General features: G+C 51.4%; 1 long non-coding RNA gene across 1 annotated transcript; it reads left to right on the top strand.

Moving 5' to 3' along the window:
- The first annotated feature begins 1,635 nt into the window (after positions 1–1,635).
- Positions 1,636–20,971, top strand: LOC118988703 (uncharacterized). Its single transcript, XR_005066842.1, has 3 exons — positions 1,636–1,646; positions 12,305–12,310; positions 20,676–20,971. It is a non-coding gene; the product is annotated as an uncharacterized LOC118988703 (long non-coding RNA).
- The last annotated feature ends 230 nt before the right edge of the window (positions 20,972–21,201 follow it).

The raw sequence follows: 21,201 nt of genomic DNA, 5'->3' as shown, positions 1-21,201 counted from the left end.
CTTCGTTTCTGTGAACAGAGTCACCGCGGCGCCTCCCTCCCAGGGCCCCTGCCTGGGCTAAGGGCCGAGTTCTCCACCCTCAGCAGAAGGCCGGGCGAATGTCGGTCTCTTTCTCAGGGAAAGGTGTGACTCAGGGGGCGGCTCTCGGGCCCTAGAGTCTTTTGTCCCGAGTACAAAGAGATGCTAACCTGAAAGGAGAAGCACGCGTGAAGGAGAGTCCTGACTGCACGCACACACTCGGCTTTCCTGTAGCGTGGCAGAGGGCGTCTGGGCCTCTGTCGTGAGTCCAGCGCCGGGCTCGGCACTGATGCCCCAGAGCACAGTTCACACTGTCGCTGCCACACCCACGTGGCTCATTGTCCAGCTGCCCAGAGAGGAGGAGCAAAGGGCGAGGGACATGGTGACCGAGGTGACAGAGGTAAGTGCTGGGTGTTTTGGGAACAGAAAGATGCCATGAGTCACCTGACACGTCATACTAATCCCCCCCAAAGCCGCTGGTGCTGGAGCCGAGACCTGAAGGGTGGGCATCCGACTTGTCCGACACAGGCCGGCCGAGGTGGGCAGAGACCTGCAGAGCCCAGCGTGGAGCGAAGACCAGGCTGTATTTCTCAAAACAGAAACTCATTCTTGTGGCTGCTGAGCCCAGAGCGACGACACCAGAGGACGGCAGAGATGAGGTGGAATGTTGAGTAGCTTCACACTAAAAGAGCCGGGACTGTCGGATGGATGATTCTGGGTTTCTGGTTGAGGGCTGTGGCAGAAACACCCTCATTTAGCTCTTCGGTGAAAGGAGATGTTTTACTCTCGAAACAGACAGTAAAAATAAAAATGCAATAAACCCACAGAGATGAAGAAACGAGGCAGGTATTACAATCAAGGCATTTCTGGGAGAGGGAGTCAGGGGTGAGTGGGAACTGACAGCAGGAGGAGGTCATGACCTTGACCTAGGACACTCACAGGGCATGCGGCTGCTCCTTCAGAAAGCCAGAGGAGATCGGATTCCCAGATGACAGATATGGTGAAGGTCAAGGATGAAGCTAGATCTGAAGTCAAATGTGTCATCGGAAACGGGGGGCCAGAGTTCCCACCACTTTCCACAGGAAGCTGCGGAAAGATGTCTGCCGGTGAAGCAGCAGAGAGAACTCGGAGAGACGGTGAGGAGTGTAGGCAGCAGTGGACTTGTGCCCCAGGACCCGGCGGCCCTGGGCAGACAGGGCCCCTGTTTGGACTAGGGAGAGAGAGATCCTGAGAGAGGGGGTTTCATTGGGAAGGAAACAAAATAAAATAACTGAAAAGATGTGACTTTGGTGGATCACACAATGGAAGATTCAACAGAAGGGAGAAATGAGAAGGAAAATGTGGAAAAGGAACCCCGGGGAAAAACCGGCTAAATAAAGAGGCAGTCCCATTGTAGTGTGTACACCGTTCTGCCTTAAGGAATTGCAGAGAGCAATGTTTACTGATCTAACCATCAGGCTGCAGTAACAGGAGGAGGAAGGGGGAGGGAGGGGAGGTGCGTATCTGTCTTAGCCAAATATCTATTACAAGGTGTCTAGTTTGGATAAGTCATGGAAAGGCAGAATACGCAGTTTGTTTTTTAACAATTGGCAGATACACACTCAGCCTATACACTAGAAGCACTAGCAGTTTCCACTTCTGTGTGTTTGTGCATGAGGAACAAACATATGTGCACACACAGACTTTGTCCACAACGGCCAGAGGCGGAAAAGGGCTACACGCCCAGGACCTGGGGGAGGGTGAGTCCGCCGGGGGAGTTCATTGTCGATGGACTCCATGTAAGAAACCTGAGATCGGGAGAGGGTGTTCACGAGTTTACTTGCACTAAGCCGATGACAACTGCAGGGAAGAGAAACCTCAAGGGGTTGAGAAGGCGCTTCAGAGATGGCAGTTTTGCACCTGATCTTATGCATTGGAACCAAAGGAGGAGCTGTCACGGGGTCACAGGAAGTCTGTTGGCGGCAGGTTCGGGAGGCAGGAGAAAGCAGAAGCAGGGAAAACTCTGGGGTTGGAGAGAAGGTGCAAAGATGGACTTGCTTTTGCACGGGTGAACCCAGCGCAGTTAACCGCCAACAGCTGACAGCAGAGCGATGACAGGAGGGGATTTGCGGTCAGGGCCTGCCCGGGCGCGGAGGGGCCTGGAGGAGGGGAAATGGCTTGCAGGAGCATGTGGGTCAGGCGTGTTCCCCTACATGTGAAGGACAGCAGACAGGCTCATCCAGGGAAAGACGGACTGCCGCGTCCGGTCCCAGCACCAGCCGTGCTGTCGGACACTGTCCGAGCATGGGGAGGACAACTTCACAGAAGCGCGTTCCGACCTGGCGGACGTGGCATGAATGGATGTGTGGTGTTGATCTTAATCTTGCTGTCTCTTGGTGTTCTACCCTTTACCTTTCTGATAATTTGGAATCTCCTAGAAATGCTGACCATTCTCAGAGCTGAACAGCAACTAAGTCAGACTGAGAACAGTATCACCTTGGCCTTTCCCCGAAATAACCCCTCCTTCCCTGACCGGATTAAGCAGCTGTAGGATATGATGGTATCAGCTAGTAGGGGGCCTGGAACACCCCAGGCAGCCCCCTTAAGTAAGTCCCGAGGCAGATCCCTCTAATGAAATAGCCCCTGAATGTCTAAAGTTGTTGGAATAACAGCCCCTCCTTTACCTTGAATAGGGACATATATCTATTAGAATTAGACAGGCAAAGAAACAGGAGAAGCTAGTTAGCTATTAAGCATGTAGAAAACAGTTACTAGAGAAATAGAGTTTACAGTACACAGAGAAATATTTTAGACAGAAAGATAGATAGCTAAGTTAGACATTACAAAGGCTTATAATAAATTTCCTAACCTCTGCTCGGTCTAGCATACCTGTTGCCCATGACAAACTCTGAGAACTTTAATAAACAATAAGACATTCAAACTGTGTACATAGAGCTATTTCAAATTGTCTGATTAATGATTCTCCTGGTCAAAATAACTTGTTTAACATAACTGACACTATGAAAACTTTCGTACTTTTCCTGGTTACCTTTGTATTGACTTTTTCTGCTTAACTGATCATGCTATGCACCTGTAAATGTTATTCACTACCAGAAATGAAAATATAAAAACCTGCTTGTACTTGCAATAAACGGAACAGTGCTTCACCTGCCTTTGAGCTGTGTAGTTGCCTGTTACCCAGTGCGACACCTATCCTCACCTCGAGGGACCCCTGGACCCTGCTGCGGCCAGACCCCGGCAATGGACCTTTGTCAGGGAAAAATACTGGCCTAGGACGGGCTACCTGCCATGAACTGCTTTTAGTAAAAAAACTCTAATTTCAGACCATCCTACGTGGTTACTTCCCGTCTCTGGGTTTGCAAGGCTGCCACGCAGGCCCCCCGAGCCGGTCAGCGTTTGTGTGTGGCCCCTTTTGGTGCTCACTACGCGATGACGTCATTAGGAGCAAAAAGGAGGGGGCTGTTGGCACGTGAAACAACAGAGACACGTCTCAGCAGCATCAGATCAAGGGCTAAGAGCCCAACTCAGGAGACGCGTGGTTTTGTTTATAGTAAATCCTAGGTAAGCAGACCTGTGTGTCAGAAAGCTGACAGGTGCGTGCCAGTGGGCGGGGTGGGGGGAGGGCATGAGGGTGAGTGGGACCTTTCTGAGCCATGGGGCAGCTCTGGGCCTTGATGGGGTGCTGATTATACAGCTTACACTTTTGTCAAAACTTATTGGAGTGTACCCTTACAATTCGGAAGGAGAGCTGATTTTCCAAGTATCCATAAAGATAATAAAAGCCAGAATAAAACTGTTAGAGGTGAAGAGACCCTTTTGAAATTAAACAGCTGATCAACACAGCAGAGAGAGGAGGGTGACTCGGGGATGGGTCCAAACTCGAGGAGGGTTGGGAAAGCCAGCGGTCAGCGTGAGAAACTCTGACACAACCAATCAGATTCGCCGAGACCGGAGATGTCGGACTAACAGGGACCTGGATACAAAGTGGCCGACAGTCGTCTCGGCTTGGAAGACACCCACGCACGTATACAGAAGCATACTTTCTACCGAGCATCATAGATAAAGAGAAATTCATGCCTGGGCCTATGGCATGAAGCCCACAGAAAAATGAAGACAAGATTCTCAAACATCTATAGAGAAAGCGTATCATTTGCAAAGAAATTACAATGAGGATTACCAATGTTTCCTTACAAGCAAAATTGGAAGCCGGAAGCGAGTGATAAGATGTGGGAGGGGAAGAGCAGTATTCCACTGAGACCTGAGCGTGAACAAGCCAGTCTGGGGAGCGTGCATACACGCTAGACAATCGTGCATAAGGGGAACCTGACGGCTCGTCTCCTCCAAATTCCCAAAGATGTTGCTCAAGAACACACTTTGGAAACAAGACAAAATGGCCCCCAAAGGCAGGTGTAGGTTGCAACAAGGGAAAGTCAGTGAACAGGTGGGCAAATAGGTAGCCAAGTGTCATCAAATGTCCTTGGTGCTTAATAAGAGTGATGAAAATATTACATGTGGTTAAGAAGATACAATAACAAATACTCACATGTGAGTTAGCAGGGTCTTATAAGAATCAAACTGATACAATTGTATCATTTAGGAGATCAAGCTATGTTTTTGATTCATTGTGGAATATGTAATTTTAATAGTAAAATGTCAGAAGCTCTAAGAGATTAAAAATAAACAGAAGTGTGCACAAGTTTCAGATTGGGAAGGAATGTACACAAAAAGGCAAAAAAGTTAGAGGGAGAAAAAAGTCACAAAAGACTTAGCAGAAGTTTCCAGAGCCCGCCTATGCCCCCCGAGCTCCCCGGGAGTTCAGCCACAGAGACGCCCTGAACAGAGTGTCTTCCTGCTTCTCCCTGCCTTCGGGACGCAAAGGGGATGCCCGAGGTCACACCGGCGTTGTCTTCACTGGGGTGTACCCAGCACGGGCAATCTTGTGGCTCTTTTTTGGATGACGGGCTCAGGCTGTTAGTTTATTGTACTCTACAAGCTCTCCTGTGTTTCATGTGGTTTTGTTTTTTAATGGCAGCAAAATACCCAGGACATAAAGTTTACCACTTTGGTCATTTCTCAGGGCACAGTTCTGCGGCACTAGGCACGTTCGCACTGCTGTGTGATGGTCACACCGGCCACCCCCACACTTTCATCTCCCCACACAGGATTCTGGGCCCATGTGACTCCAACTCCCCGTCCCTCGCCCCCAGCCTGTGGCCCCACTGCTCTGCCCTTTGTCTCCGTGACTCCACCTGCACCAGAGCCCTCCTACAGGCAGATCATACAGCTGCATCCTGTGTGACCGGCTTATCTCACTCCACACAGTGACCTCCCGTGCAGGCGGCAGCAGGTGGCAGGAGTCCCATCCTTCGAAGGGCGAATGACAGTGCCCTGTGAGTACAGAGCGCCTTGTGCTTCTCTGCCCCTCCACCGTGCGCATTCAGGGCTCCCCCTCTGGGTCGTGGTGCGTTGTGTGGCTATGCATGTGGACGTGCAACTGTCTCCCCGAGTCCCTGCTTCCAATTCTCCTGGTCATTCACCCAGAGGTGGAAGGGCTGGGCCACGAGGTAGTTCCAGCCGAGAGTTTTGGGGAGGCTCCATACTGGTGTCCGTAGTCACTGTGCCGTTCCACACCCGTACCAGGGGTGCAGGGGGGTTCTCACTGCTCCTGCTAGTATTTTGAAACAAGGGGACACTGTGGTTAGCCAGCGCCATCTGCCATGGTCACAGTAGGAGGGACAGTGACATGCACACATGGGGGCGTGAAGTCCCGACTTCCGGCACGTCCCCTCCAGCACAACGGGGGACCCACCAGCTGCCGACCCAAAAGCAAGAGGCAGCCTCACCCTCAACCTCACTCACTCGGGGAAATGACAGTGTAATTAACTATGAATTTAACTGCTGACCGTCCAGCAGACAGAAATTAATAGGATTTACAAAATTTATAGCTGGCAAGGGATTAGGAAAAAAAGGCTTTTCATACATTGCTGATGGGATTATGAATGATTACAGTCATTTCAGAAAGTAGTCCATTCTATTAAAATTAAAAATGCATCTAACTCTTGACCCAATAATCCACTTTGGGGAATTTATATGACAGAAATGAAATTACCAGCATGTAAGGATAAACGTAGAAAGATCTCTTTGCAGTACTCTCTGTGGCAGGGAAAAAACCCTGGAAAAAAACCAGTTACAGGTATTTATGGCACTGCCACGTGCTGGTTTCTCTTGATAGAAGCCAAAAATTTATAACAGAAACAAGTGTCCATTGCAGATATTGACCAGCCTGGGCGGTACACACGCAGCTGTTCCAGCCGAGGGCTTGCAGGCGTGCTCTGGGGCTGGAAGTAACGAGGGCTACGGACCAGGGCTCGCTGGCGGGGAAAATCTAGAATGGGCTGCTGAGGAGCCCGTACTGTTTCTAGAAATCTGCCGAAATGATGTGATGGGTGTCGGATGCTGCTCCAGGCGCTCGCTGGACCCTACACCCGCTCTCGTGAGTTTCACACCCACCTGGGAGGTTTTAGAGGCCAAAGGGTACGGAAGGGATGACAAGTGAAGAAAGGACAACCAGGGGGAGGAGACGGGGCGCAGTGGGCCGGTTGGTGTCGCGAGGGCGGTCGGGGCGGGGCTCGAAGGAGGCAAGCTGCGAGCAGACCCCTGCGAGAGGCAACGGTGCAGGGTATCTGAACAGCCGCCTGTGACACCCGAGGGGGGACTGTCTGTCCCCCCAGGAAGGACAGGTGGCTGGGGCACACGGGTGATCTGTGGTTGAGAAGGGGCCAGTGAAAAAATCACTGGGAACTCAAAGGACACGGGAAGGACTTGCAATTTGATTTCTGTGTGAAAAATGACGCTGAAGGGTTTCCGGGGTGGTGACATAATACAAGGTACATTTTTGTTTTGTTTTTAGATCTACTACAGCCTATCGATAGAAGACCTTTTAAAAGTTTTTATTGTATTTTTACATTACCTTTTAGTCCCCTTGTAATCCTCTTTGCAGCAATCACCAGCCTATTGCCTGTGTCCATGAGTCCTTTTTCCTTCTTGCTCAGTCCCCCGCCCCCCCACTAGCTCTCATCTGGTCTCCACCTGACTTGGTCTCTGTTTTTCTGGTCAGTTCAGTTTGTACATCAGATTCCACAGGAGTGAAGTTACATGGTATTTGTCTTTCTCCGATGGGCTTATTTCACTTAGCATAATGTTCTCCTGGTCCATCCATGCTGTTTCAAGGGGTAAAATTTTATTTTTTACGGCCAAGTAGAATTCCATTGTGTAAATGTCCCATAGTCGTTATATCCACCCATCTACTGATGGACACTTGGGCTGCTTCCACATCTTGGCGATTGTAAATAAGGCTGCAATGAACACAGGGGTGCTGATGTTCTTTCAGATTAGTGGGTTGGGTTCCTTCACATATATTCCCAGAAGTGGGGTTGCTGGGTCACAAAGCAGACCAATTTTTGATGATCTGAGGTAACTCCATACTGCTTTCTGCAGTGGCTGCACCAATCTGCATTCCCACCAACAGTGCGTAAGGAACCCCCTTCTCCACGTCCTTGCCAGCACTGTTAAAAAATTTATTTATGATGGCCATTCTGACTGACGTGATGTGGTATCTCATTGTGGTTTTAAATTGCATCTCTCTGATGACTAGTGCCATTGAGCATCTTTTCATGTTTCTGTCGGCCATCCGTATGTCCTCTTTGGAGAAGTACCCAATTCAGGTTTTTTGCCCATTTTTTAATTGGGTTGTTTGTTTTTTGGTGTTGAGTTTTGTAAATTCTTTGTAAATTTTGGATAGTAACCGCTTATCGGATGTATTGGCGGTATGTTCTCCCATCCTGTGAGTTGTCTTCTTATTTTGTTGATGTTTTTTCCCTTGCTGTGCAAAAGCTTTCTACTTTGATATAGCCCAAATTTGTTTGTTTTTCCTTCTGTTTACTTTGCCTGGGGAGACCTATCTGATAAAATATTAGTATAAGCTACGTCTGAGATTTTGCTGCCCTAGGATTTTTATGGTTTGGGTCTAACATTGAAGTCTTTGATCCATTTAGAGTTTATTCTTGTCTGTGGCATAAGAAGGTGGCCTAGTTTCATTTTTCTGCACGTGTCTGTCCAATTTTCCCAAACCATTTATTGAATTAACTGTACTTAGCCCATTGTATGAGCTTGCTTCCTCTGTTGAATATTAATTGACTATAAAGATGTGGGTTTATTTCTGGGCTCTCCATTCTATTCCATTGATCCCTGTGTCTATTTTTATGCCAGCACCAGGCTGTTTTGATTACTCTATCTTAACACTATAGTTTGATATTAGGTTGTATGATTCCTCCAACTTTGTTCTGGTTTCTCAGGATCTCCGTTGCTATGTGGTTCCATATAAATTTTTGAAATATTTGTTTTAGTTCTGTGAAATACGTCATCAGAATCCTGATAGGAATTACATTGAATCTATGGATTGCTTTGGGTAGTACGGACATTTTAATGATGTTAATTCTTCCTACCCATGAACACGGCATGTGCTTCCACTTAGTTGTATAGGTGGCTGATTGGGAGCATAGCCTGGGATGGGGAAGGGAGACAGGGATGGGGAGGGGTAGAGCTGACCTGAATGTCCTTGAGTAGGTCATTCATTCCAAACACCCGCCTCACCTCCAGAGGCAATGGAGACACAGGGACCCTTAACCCCATTGAGGGGCAGGCAGAAAGGTCACTTCTCACCCTGAGGGGGAGAAACACTCTTCAGATTGCACTCGTCACTGCTTTGTCAGACAGTCTGGAGGCTGGCTCATCCGCCCGTACGTGGCCATCTCTGGAAGCACCAGTGAGGTCCCCCGAGCTGGGTGGGGACACCTTCCCCATGGCTGGCCCCCGGGGGTGCGGCCCAGGGCCCAGCTAGCAGCGAGGACCAGAGCAGGGGCGAGCCGGCTGGTTTGGAGGCGACCGAGGGCACCCAGCCACTCACCGTTCGCCCCAACTGGGTGACGCGGGCTCCCGGAGCAAACCCTACCTTATGTTTCGCTAGGCACAAAGGCAAATTCGGAGAAATGCGCAGTTTTACGAAAGGGAATGAACAGATTTGAACCCCAAATTTCCTATTTATGTGCCACTTTCTCTACTCTTGAAATTAGAAAACAACACAGCAAAGAGGAAGCTAGTATTATCTCGGGAAGTGCTGAGATGATGACTCTTTGAAGCTTAAAAACACCCTCTGAGCCACGTCTTTTGTGTAACAATGTCATTGCCTTCGTGGAAGTGCCAGTATGAAGGTCTCCAGGGAAACTGGTGGCCCGTCCAAGCTCGGTTTAGAGGAGGACACTTTCAACAAAGTCCCTGACCTGCCTCGGCTGTGGGAGCCGAGGCAGAGGGGGTCTCACGTGGTTTGGGCGCATGCAGACTCGCTGGGGTTTGTAAGTGAGACAAGTAGCCGATCAGTGGTCGTACCTTCGGGGAGATTCTGTCACAAGAAGAGCAGCCATTACTGCAGTTTGACTGGGGACCAGGGGACCGAAGGGGTGGCTGTAACCACATCTGCTTAGATGCTATGTGGCTAATTCCTGGTTGGTCGGCTGGTTCATTGCCTCCATCTTACCGGTTAGGGTCCAGTTCAGGTGCCAACTGTGGCTCCCATTCCAGTTCTCATCATCCTGGGGGACTCTTTCAAACTGTTCTGGTTTTTCTCTCTGTAAAACAGGTGGAAGGGTGACTCCATCTGTTATTTAGGACACCTATGAATCCACACAGTCTACAAGTTAGTGAGAGGCCATAAATTCCAAGCTTTCATAAAAGACTCACTGTGTGACAGTCTGGCTAAATGCTCTGGGGGCTGGGTATCCACCTCCCATACAGTTTATAAAGTGATTGGCTCTGTCGTTGGTTGAGTGGGTCATTGCCAATGCTTGAACGTATTTGTGGAGCTTCTACTTTCAATAACTTACAATGAAGGTCATGTGACTCCTTAGAGGAGCGTGCCCCCGAGACTTGAGAAGCCGAGTTGCTGAATTGCGTTGTCAGCTTTGCCCCTTCAGGCAACTGAGCCTGCCGCCTCCGGACCAGACAATCTGAGCTCTGTCTTCCTCGGGCTGTCACTCCAGCCTGCACTAGAAGATCCTGGAAGCGAGAAGTCCAGCTAGCATGGGGGACACAACATGGGTCGGGGAGTGTGCGGAAGACTCGGGGTGCCCCCAGCACGGCTGTCCCAGAAGGAGGGCCTGTCACAGGGGCCTCTGGGGGTTTCCTGAAGCTGAGCTTGGGACCGGGGCTCTCACTCAAGTGGTTGATCAGTGGACAGCTCAGAGCAGAGACTGTGGGGAGGGAGTTCACAGAAAAGGGCAGAGACGAGGCTGACGGTGTCCTCAGTCAGGTCTCGCAGGGGCGGTGCCTCGCACCCCACATTGCATGGGGCAGTGCCCACCACAAACAGTTTTCTGGCCCCAACTGTCAATAGTGCCGAAGTGAAAAAGCCCTGGATTGGTGAGAATTTGTCTAAAGAGCTGATGCTGACTTCTAGTCGGCGGTATCAGAAAAATGTTTAAAAAATCACCTGCATTCCCACCACCCCCAGACACCCTCCGTGTATGTAGCTCAGGGGGCACAGCGGGAGGCAACATCAAGGCTCCAGAGTCAGGTGGCCCTGGGTTCAAACTACCTGGCAGCCACGTGATACCGAAGACACCCTGGAAAGTCATCTTGCTTCCAGTGTCCTTGTTTATGAAACTCTGGACACTGGAAGGGTTAACTCCCTTCTCTGGAGGCAACCGAGAGGTTCGAGCAGACCTGCTATTTAATGCGCTGTGCACATAGTAGGTGTTCAGCCAATTCTGGCCACAGGCATATGTGGCTTTAATAAAACTGTCTTCACAACATCAATGCAATTTTTTAATGCCTCTTTATTACTTAGCAGTATTAATTACATTCTTAGGGAGCATGAATGCAATGGCTTTGTCATATCCCAACCACTGTGTAATCATAGTTTGCTTAATGAATCCTCTCTTTTTACTGTAACGGACGACCCCGTGCAGACTGCTTCCTCACTTGCGCATCTGTCCCTCGGGGAAATTCTGTGAGAAGGGCGGGGATCACCGGGCCGGTGGGTGTGGACCTCGGTCGGAGTCTTCGGAGACCTCCGGCACAGCATGCAGAGGGGGCCAGAAGTCGGGTAAGAAGTGCCAACCAGGAGGACAGGCCGGCGGCTCCCTGGGATCTTGAGGAAGAGGGGTCAACCTCCACCATGTCTGTCCGGAAGGCATGCTTCCTCAAGCTCAACCAAGTTGACATGGATACAATATTCAATCTATCATGTCGCCTTCAGGCCAGGACTGGGAGTTGACCTGGTCATGCTGTTTGTAGCAATTCTCTTCCGGATCCGGTCCAGGGTCAGGTATTGCATTTGGCTGTCGGTTCTCGCTATCCATGGATTCAATAGGTTGAGTGATGACATTGTCGGCCAGCCGTCTGTCCCACCTGGGTCCTAGTAACTGTCTCCACAGCTCTCTGTGGGCCGAAGACCAGGCTGCCACTGCCCTGCTGGCTGTGATGGCGACTGAGCCCACCCTACGGATGGCAGGTAGGCACTGCCTCCTGGCCCTGCTGTTTGGGAACCCTGTGATTTCTTTGGCAGTGTGTCAACCTTTCTCCAGTTATCTGGCCCTGGAGGACAGCCATCAACTCCTTGGGGACACAGGTGCCTCTCTTACCAGCACCCGCCTTGCTGCTCCGAGGCTGGACTGTGTCCCCACTCACTTCCAAAGTGCAGAAGGCTGGTGAGTCTTCCACGCTGATGTCCCATGTCCGCTCCGGCTGGCCCGTTTCTGAGCCTTGGGTATTGTCTCTAGCATGTGCTATGACTTTGCCATTTCATGCCTTCAAGCTGAGGACAACTCCTAGAGCCGTCCTTGCAGTATGTGGGGCCCTCACTGTGAGTTAGACCCTGTATTGAGCGGATGCTCTGCTCAGATCTATTTTCCTCACTCAGCCTTCTGTTCCGCCCTCCCTGTGCTTCCGAGAGATCTGATTGGATCACTGGGGAAGGGTAGGGAGGGACCGTAGGAGGAGGTTGCCCAAAGCAATGGTAAAGGTCTAGGGCAGGATCAGCGGAGAAGCTGAATGCCCCCAGAGCTCACGGCATTATGGGTGAGAAGATCTGACATAAAGGAAGGCTCTTGGGCTCTCAGACTGGCTGGCTCTCCGACTCTCCTCTTCCTTCGGGATGCTTGGATGACTGTGCTGCAGCTGCCTGCGTTTCCCAAAGGAGGGTATTTTGAATGGGAAGGACCCCGGGGCATAGCCTAGGGTTGGGCCGGCCGGGCAGAGGGTGGCAGGGTTATTTTCCTTTGGGCGTCCAGAGGGGATGAGCTCTGAGGCAGAAACCTGCCATTCCTCCAAAACTGTGTAGCTTTTGTATCTTATGTTGGTTTAATTTGTAAACTAACCTTATAGAAACAAGATAATTAAAACTAACAGGGGGAATGAAAGGAGAACTCAAGTGTAAAAGAGTTTAGCCTCAATTGATAGGCTTAAGTGATTAAAGCTGTTACTAAAGAATTAAAGCGTTTAGCCTCAATTGATAGGCGCAAGTGACTAATACAAGTGAAAAGCTGTTATTCCAAAAACTGGGAAGCTTTTGAATGAAGGCTGCTTTCCTTTATCAGCAAAACTTTGCCTCTGGAATTTTGCCTGCAGGGTGGGGGTGGGCAGCAGGACCCCACTTGCTGTTGGGTAACAATTGGCCTAGACCCTCTGCATCCAGCTCCAGAATGTTCTCCTGGTTCTGCCCGTGTAACAGGGTGCAGCCAAGAGGGGGGGGCCCAAATAGGGATTTGGAATGGGGTCCAGAACTCAGGGTGTTCAGGAAATATAAGAGAGTATATTATACACAATGTCCTCACTCCCACCAGTCTGAGTTGGGGGATGGGACACATGGGGCAGGAACATGCAGAGCTATTTTGCATAGCAACAGCTTTGCAGCTAATCTCTGGCATGGTCGTGACTTCAACCTGGGGTGTAACTCAGAAGCAACTCCCCCTGGTTACAGCGCCTGCGTGAGAGCTTGGAGATGATTGGCTCCACCTCACAGGACCACACCTGCCCAGACTTACTATGGCAGCCCAGTAAAGCTGGACGAATACAGGAATGCTCGCAGGTGTAACTGATTGTGGGCGGAGTTGGAAATGGGGCCGCAGAGGAGGATCGGGCATGGGATTTAAACCCAGGTGCGGCAGCCATACCAGAGGTTGGGACCACCGGGCTTTGGGTTGCTCCCTTTTGCCACGTGGCTTAGGAAGCAGGAGAGACTTTGCCTGGAAGAAAGGGCTGAAAGAACTCTTGCTGGTGGGCCATGAGAAGGTTCCACATGGCTTTGGATTAACTGGAGATTGTGGCAGTGACACAGCTGATGGTGCCGGGAGCCCGAATCATGGGCTTCTACTTTTTTCCCTGAGATACGGTACTCCAGGCTGGGCAGAGGGAGAAGGAAGGACTCTGTGCGTTTGTGGGTATTCTGCAGGACTTTAGTATTTTAATGAAGACATTAAGTCGTTACTCTAAGTCTGTATAACTTTTAAATAAATAATAATTCCTTTCCTTTTCACCAATCTCTGGCATCGAGAGACGTCTTTCTCCTGGTGGCAGGCAAAGTAAACCTAGTATGGAGGGGGGAACCCCCGAAAAAAAGGGGGTCCTTTTGATAATAGTATATTGTTCACGCCCTGGGTCTCTTCTGCAACACGGACAAGTCTATGGGCCCTGAGCTTCCGTGGGGGTGGGGAGCCCTACCCTAACCCTGCCCTCCGGGTGCAGACCCAGCAGTGGTGCGCTGAGGCCAGCTGTGACGTGCTTCGACCTCAGCCTAGGTGTTGGCCTGGCGGCATCAGGGCAGGTAAGAGCCTGTATGTCTTGCAGAGACTCCTGTGTCCCCTCGGGCCAAGCGGTGGCATGGGAGTCTGGAAGCTCAGAGGCTCTGAGCATTCTGGGGACTGAAGGTTTCCAAGTGCATCTGCAGACCTCCCTGCCTGGTGTAGCACGGCGACTCACGCTTCTCCTCAGTCTTGGCCAGGCCCTGGGGCAGAGGGCTCTCCTCTACCGAGAAAGGACACTCCCTGGGGGCCTCGCTGCTCTGGTCACACTCGAGGTCCCCAGCTTCCTTCCTGGAAGGGCCTGGGAAGAGCGTCTGTGTGCATGCGGCTGAGTAAGCTCCTGACCTTAGCTTCTGTATAGGAGAAAAAAAAATAATGATTTTATGGCTTCATATTGTTGGAGGGATTTAAAGCAGTTGTATTTGTAAACAGCCCATGTCTGAGTTCGGTACATGGCAGGTTCTCCATAAATGTCAGTCGAATCTGTTATGGTTTTAAGAATCAAACTGGGAATGGGTTGGGGTTAGAAGTGTCATTTACTCTGAGCTGTGTCCATCGATTCGGAGAGCTACCGACGGTGTGGTGACTCTGGCCTAAGCTCAGGAGCGCGCGGGCGTGGGTGCGCTCCAACCTCCGCCTGCCTCACTCAGTCAAACCCTGCTTCCTGTTCACTGTACAAGCCTGGGACAGATCTGCGACCTTCAGGCCGTGTTGGGTTATGAAAATGTCTGGTCTGATCCAGTTTACAGTATGGGCTGCCATTCCATCAAAGCCCATGTCTGGGCAGCACGTAGACCTGGCCACCCCCCCGAGGGGCCTAGGGTGAGAACTGATGCCTCCCTACCTCCTCTCTGTTGCTGCTGGCTCCGAGGCCCAGGGGCCTGGGTGGAGGGTGGAGGGCGGAGGGTGGAGGGGGTGGGGCTGGCCAGAAGGACGGCTGTCCCTTCTTCAGAGACTGTGCTGTGGTCCCCCCTCCTGGCCATCTCACTTTGATCGGGCACACAGATACCACCTCCCCACCTAGGCATTTGGGAGGCCTTCCCCAGACCATTCAGGAGCCTCCTCACATCTCAGTCACCGGCCATGGGGCTTCCGTTCAGTCTCAATGTCTCCCACCAGCCTCTGAGCTCCCGTCTCTGGTCAGATGCCTTCTCTTATTGGTCGTTTCCTTGCCCTGCAAACAGCCATTGTGGGTGGGTACTAGCAAAAGGCTCAGGAGCCTCCCCACCCTGCAGCATCCATGACTGCATGGGGCCACGGACCACGGGGCCACGGACCGCGGGCCGACTCTCAGCCCCCGGCATCGGCCCCCTCTCTTGGCCCGGCATCCTGTTCTTGCCCAAACTCACATGGGCCGAGGGCAGTGGAGTCGGGGAGGGTGGTTAGATCAGAGAGTGTACCGAACCTAGGTGTCAGTTTCCTGGGGCCCATAAAACAAAGTGCCACCCACTGGGTGGGTTAGAGACATCTGTTCTCATGGGGTTCTGGAGGCTGGAAGTCCAAATTCAAGTGTCATGGGTGTAGGGTTACGAGGAAAAAAGATGGAAAATGCAACAGGGTGTAAAGCAGGATGTTATTGCTTAAGGCTGTACTCCCTGCCCCCAGGAGGTTCCAGGAAGGTAGAGTAAGTGGTTAGCCAAGTGAATAACCAAATAAGGTAAATATGTGGAGCAGGGCAGACCGCCAGAATCTGCCCGCCAACAAGTAACCCCGCCAATCAAAGGAAAAGCTGTGTTCAATGGCACCAATCGCTAACCGCCACATCTGCTTCTGGATACTGCTTGCTTGCTGCGCTCTATAAAACCCCTGTAGTCTGTAAGCCAGGCGCGACTTCCATATTGCAGCTCTGAGGAGCTACGTGACTCCGGTCACAGTTGGGGAAGTTCGCCCCTGCACAGGTAAAACTTTTGGCCAATAAATAACATCACGAGCTCTGAGTGCCTGGACATTTGGTTTCTCGCGATTCGAATACAACATTTGGAGGCCCCAGCGAGATCTTAACTTCCCGCCGGGTAGGTCTTGTCCAGGAACCGAAAGAGAGCCGCCGGGCCCGGGTAAGTTTTTGGGAGGATCCTCATTTGGTTTCGGTGGTCTAGACCTTTGGAGCCCCGAGGTGGTAGGTAAGACGTCGCCGGTAGTCCACCTGGGGGATTCCCAAGGAGAGGACGCTCTCGGGAATCGGAGCTAGGCTCCCGCGACAAAGTCGCAGTTGGTTTCCCTTTTCGCGCTGCGCCGCGCTGCGAAACGTATGCCTGAGAACCGTGGTTCGCCTGTGTGTGATCAGAGAGTTTGTTTGTCCGTGTGTTTCCTGCTAACCTTAATTGCTGCCCTCCTTACTTTTATTTCTGAAATCCCTAAGGTTATCCAGAGGACCAGTATGGGACAGGGAGGCTCCACACCGGACACGGCCCTCCAGTGTCTGCTAAATAATTTTTCTGATTTTCAGAGACGAGCCCAGGGTTATGGCGGACCACCGCCGGATCCTGAAATCCTCCGGACTTTCAGTGAGCAGGAGTGGCCAACCTTCGGTGTGGGATGGCCGTCAGAAGGAACCTTTGACCTACCACTCCTCTTCGCCGTCCGAGGAGTGGTCTACCGGGTCACCCACCTGGACCAAATGGTGTACATAGATGTCTGGGTAGACATCGCCACTGACCATCCTGGATACATCCGCCGGTGCCAAACTGATGGGCGGAGGAGGTGGCGGGCGGTGTGTGTAGCAGCGCCACGGGGCGGGATTAACCGCCCTGAGGGGGGACTTGGGCGCCCACCGCAGTCAACAGACGGGAAGGAGAAGCCTAGGTTATACCCAGTATTGCAAGGGGACTCAGAAGATCCCCTAGTTTCACCTACTGCACCTCCACCCTACCCCCTCCCGAGACCAGATACCACAGGGAGGGGGGAGGTGCAGAGTCCCCCCCACACCAGAGGAGGGAGTAGGTACCGGGGGGGGGGGCGAGGTACAGCCTCAGGGTGGCGCCGCCATTTTGCCCCTTAGGGAGGTACCACCCGCCCCGCATGCGCCTGTGCGGGCGCTGCCGCGGCTAATCGATGTCCCCTTCTCCACCAGTGACCTATATAACTGGAAGCATCAGAACCCTCCGTTCTCGGAAAAACCACAGGGTCTGATATCCTTATTAGAAACCATTTTCAGAACCCACCAGCCCACTTGGGATGACTGTCAGCAGATACTACAGACCCTCTTTACCTCAGAAGAGCGGGACAGGATTATGAGGGAGGCCGCGAAGGCAGTCATGGGGGAGGAAGGGGAAACTGCAGCGGGAAGGAGGGAGGTTCAAGATATACTGCTTGAGCAACCCCCCAATTGGGACCCAAACTCCAGTGGGGGGAGGGAGGCGCTCCTCCAGTACCGCCGGGCTCTGCTAAGGGGGTTGAAGGCTGCAGCCAGGAAGCCGACGAACTTCAGCAAGGCAAGTGAAATAATTCAGGGTAGGGAAGAGTCCCCTGCAGCATTCTTAGAAAGGCTCATGGAGGCCTATAGGATCTACACCCCTTTAGATCCCAGGGCCCCGGAAAATAGACGACTGCTAAATATCGCCTTTGTGACGCAGGCAGCGCCAGATATTAGGAAGAAACTACAGAAGATAGAAGGCTTTGAGGGAGAGAACATTAGCAAACTGGTAGAGATAGCCCAAAAGGTATATGTGAATAGGGACGACCCTGAGATTGGGAGGGCCAAAGAGGTCGCCAAGATTTTGATCGCTGCTCAGAAACCTCCCCACAAGGGGCAGAAAAGGGAAAGAGTACCCAAGAATCAGAGGCAACCGTTAGATAAGAACCAATGTGCATTTTGTAAAGAGAGAGGACACTGGAAACGAGAATGCCCAAAATTGCAAGCAAAGAAGATGGAGCAGGAGGCGAGACCCGCCGTATTGCTCCAAACTTTGGACTGACGAGGCCGGGGCTCCATCCCTGTAGGCTCCCAAGAGCCCATGGTCACACTAAATGTCCAGGGAAAACCAATAAATTTCCTAGTTGACACGGGAGCCACCTTCTCTGTCTTAAAGCAACCCCAAGGGTGAATCCAGAAGGCTACTACCAAAATAGTAGGGGCAACGGGCAAGGAAGAAGCCTATCCTTGGGCAATTGCTAGAGTAACAAATTTGGGCTTGGGCACCATAACGCACTCTTTAGTCATTCCAGAATGTCCCTATCCACTGCTCGGGAGGGACTTGTTGCAAAAGCTCCAGGCCACCATCACCTTCAAGGGAAATGACTGGCCTAACGAGGGTCGACCCCTAGAAGGGGAAACCGGAGTCCAGCTGGAGGTGACTGTACCCATATCAGAGGAGTATTTGCTTGCCACCCTCCTAGAAGGTAAGGAGGGGGAGGAAATCCCGCAGGACATGCTCTCTGAGATACCAAGGGTATGGGCGGAGTCCAACCCCCCTGGATTGGCGGTGCACCAGCCCCCAGTGGTAGTCCAGCTGAAAAGCACAGCCAGCCCAATAAGGGTACGGCAATACCCTGTGCCCGGGCGAGCGAGACGGGATAGCCCGGCACCTTAAACGCCTCCTGGGGGCTGGTATCCTGCGAGAGTGCCGATCAGCCTGGAACACTCCGCTGCTCCCAGTCCAGAAGCCTGGGACCCAGGACTATCGACCAGTTCAAGACCTGCGGGAAGTAAACACATGAGTAGAGACAATACATCCCACAGTGCCCAACCCCTACACCTTATTAAGCTCGTTGCCCCCTACCCACACTTACTACTCTGTACTAGACTTGAAGGACGCCTTCTTTTGCATCCCGCTGGCGCCTAAGAGTCCAGAGATTTTCGCATTTGAGTGGGATGATCCAGAAAACGGACTAATAGGGCAGTTCACTTGGACGCGCCTGCCACAGGGCTATAAAAACTCTCCTACTATTTTCAGTGAAGCCTTGGGAAAAGACTTACAGCCTTTCCGTACCTCCCACCCCTCTGTAGTGCTCCTGCAGTATGTGGACGACCTGCTCCTCGCGGCAAGGAGTTCAGAGGAGTGCAAGAGTGCTACAAAGGATCTGCTGCGAGAACTGGAGGGGATGGGGTACTGAGTATCAGCCAAAAAGGCCCAAATCGCCAGACAAACTGTAAGTTATCTGGGCTATAACTTACAAGGTGGGCAGAGAATGCTATCTAGCCAGCGGATTCAGACTGTCATGCAAATTCCTGAGCCCACAACCAAAAGACAAGTACGGGAGTTTCTGGGAGCTGTGGGATACTGCAGGCTCTGGATACTGGGTTTCGCCGAATTGGCACGACCCGTCCACGAATTAACTAGGGGAAAGGAGGACTCCTTCACATGGACAGAGAAAGAAAGACAGGCTGAGAAGGGAGGGGTAGCTCTCAGCGTACTAAGCCAAGAATTAGGGCCCTGGAAAAGGCCCATAGCCTACTTGTCCAAGAAACTTGATCCCGTAGCCTCAGGCTGGCCAGCATGTTTAAGAGCCCTGGCGGCGACCTCTGTCCTGGTAAAAGAAGCCAGTAAACTAACGCTGGGCCAGGATATCCAAATAATTGGAGAGCATTATTTAGAACAAGTTTTAAGAGCTCCACCTGACAGATGGCTGACCAATGCCAGGCTTACCCAATATCAAGCCCAACTCCTGAATCCTCCAGCTGTGACATTTTTGAAAACGACAGCTTTAAACCCAGCTACCCTGCTGCCCGTCCCAGATTCCACCGTGATGCATGACTGCTCACATGTATTGGACACTGTGCCAGGCTCCCGCCCAGATATGAGGGACCAGGCTTACGAAAAGCCAGACCTCACCCTCTACACCGACGGGAGCAGCTATGTTGAGGATGGACGGCGTTACACAGGGGCAGCAGTAACGACAGAGACGGAAGTATTGTGGAAAAGGACACTGCCTGCTGGGACTTCAGCACAAAAGGCCGAGTTGATTGGACTAGCCCAGGCCTTAAAAATGGCCGAAGGTATGGTTGTGAATATATACACTGACAGCCGGTACGCCTTTGCCACAGCACATATCCATGGAGCTATATATAAAGAGAGAGGCCTTCTGACTGCAGGAGGTAAGGACATTAAAAACAAGGAAGAGATTTTGGCCCTCCTTGATGCCACCTGGCTCCCCGCCAAGGTGGCCATAATCCACTGCAGAGGGCACCAAAAAGGCGAGACGCCAGTCATCAGAGGAAACAACCTTGCAGATGCGGCAGCACGGGAAGCCGCCGCCCAGAAAGAAAGTGTGCTGCCCCTACTTCCCCACCCAAGCCTTCCACCGCATCCTAAATATACGACAGATGAAGAACAACTCGGGGAGAGACTAGGGGGAAGCAAAGATCAGGCTGGGTGGATCATCTTGCCAGACTCCAGGATATTCCTACCCCAGGGAGTGTTAGGGAAAGTGATACAAGATATTCACACTAGTACCCATTTAGGTCAGAATAAATTAGAAAAGTTAGTCAGAAAATATTATTCAGGAGCAAGCCTAAGAGACGTTGTTTACTCAATAATCACAAGATGTCAAATCTGTGCAAAAGTAAATGCCCAAAATAAGAAATTGCCTCCACTTATTAGATATAGGGGGAAGTTCCCTGGAGAACTATGGGAAGTAGATTTTACCGAGATGACCAAAAGCACATCTAAATATAGATACCTCTTAGTATTAGTGGACACCTACTCAGGGTGGGTAGAGGCCTTTCCCACAAGAGGGGAGACTGCGTCTACAGTTTGTAAATTATTGCTAAGGGAAATTATCCCGCGGTATGGAATACCCCTAGCCATAGGATCAGATAATGGGCCTGCTTTTGTGTCCAAGGTTTCACAGGAGCTTGCCACAAAGCTAGGAATTAATTGGAAACTCCATTCCATATATAGACCTCAAAGTTCAGGGCAAGTAGAGAGGATGAATAGAACCCTAAAGGAAACTTTGATTAAATTAAAAGAAGAGACCGTCGAAAACTGGGTTGAGCTACTCCCTTTCGCCCTCTTCAGGGTAAGGTGCACCCCATACATTAAAACATGGGCACCATATGAAATTATGTTTGGACAACCTATACCCCTAATTCCCAAACTCACCACAGAGGAAATAGAGCTGGCTAATTCCAATTTCCTCAAGCCCTTACAGGCTCTACAAAACATCCGCCCTGAGGTGAGGGCGCTGCAACAGACGTCGCACACAGGAGGGCAAGGAGTGGAGTCACCAGAGCCTGGACAGTGGGTGTGGATCCTAAATCACCGGCGAGGGAACTTGGAACCTCGCTGGATAGGACCCTTTCAGGTACTGCTCAGCACCCCCTCAGCCGTCCGAGTTGCTGAAAAACCCTACTGGATTCACCTTGCCCACATCAAACCAGCCCTACCACCCG

The sequence above is a fragment of the Sturnira hondurensis genome, unplaced genomic scaffold, assembly GCF_014824575.4.
Source record: "Sturnira hondurensis isolate 20B ecotype Veracruz unplaced genomic scaffold, ASM1482457v3 Scaffold0006413, whole genome shotgun sequence".
Lineage (NCBI taxonomy): Eukaryota > Metazoa > Chordata > Mammalia > Chiroptera > Phyllostomidae > Sturnira > Sturnira hondurensis.
Note: the sequence above shows the minus strand (reverse complement) of the source record. Positions and strands in the feature narration are given on the sequence as shown.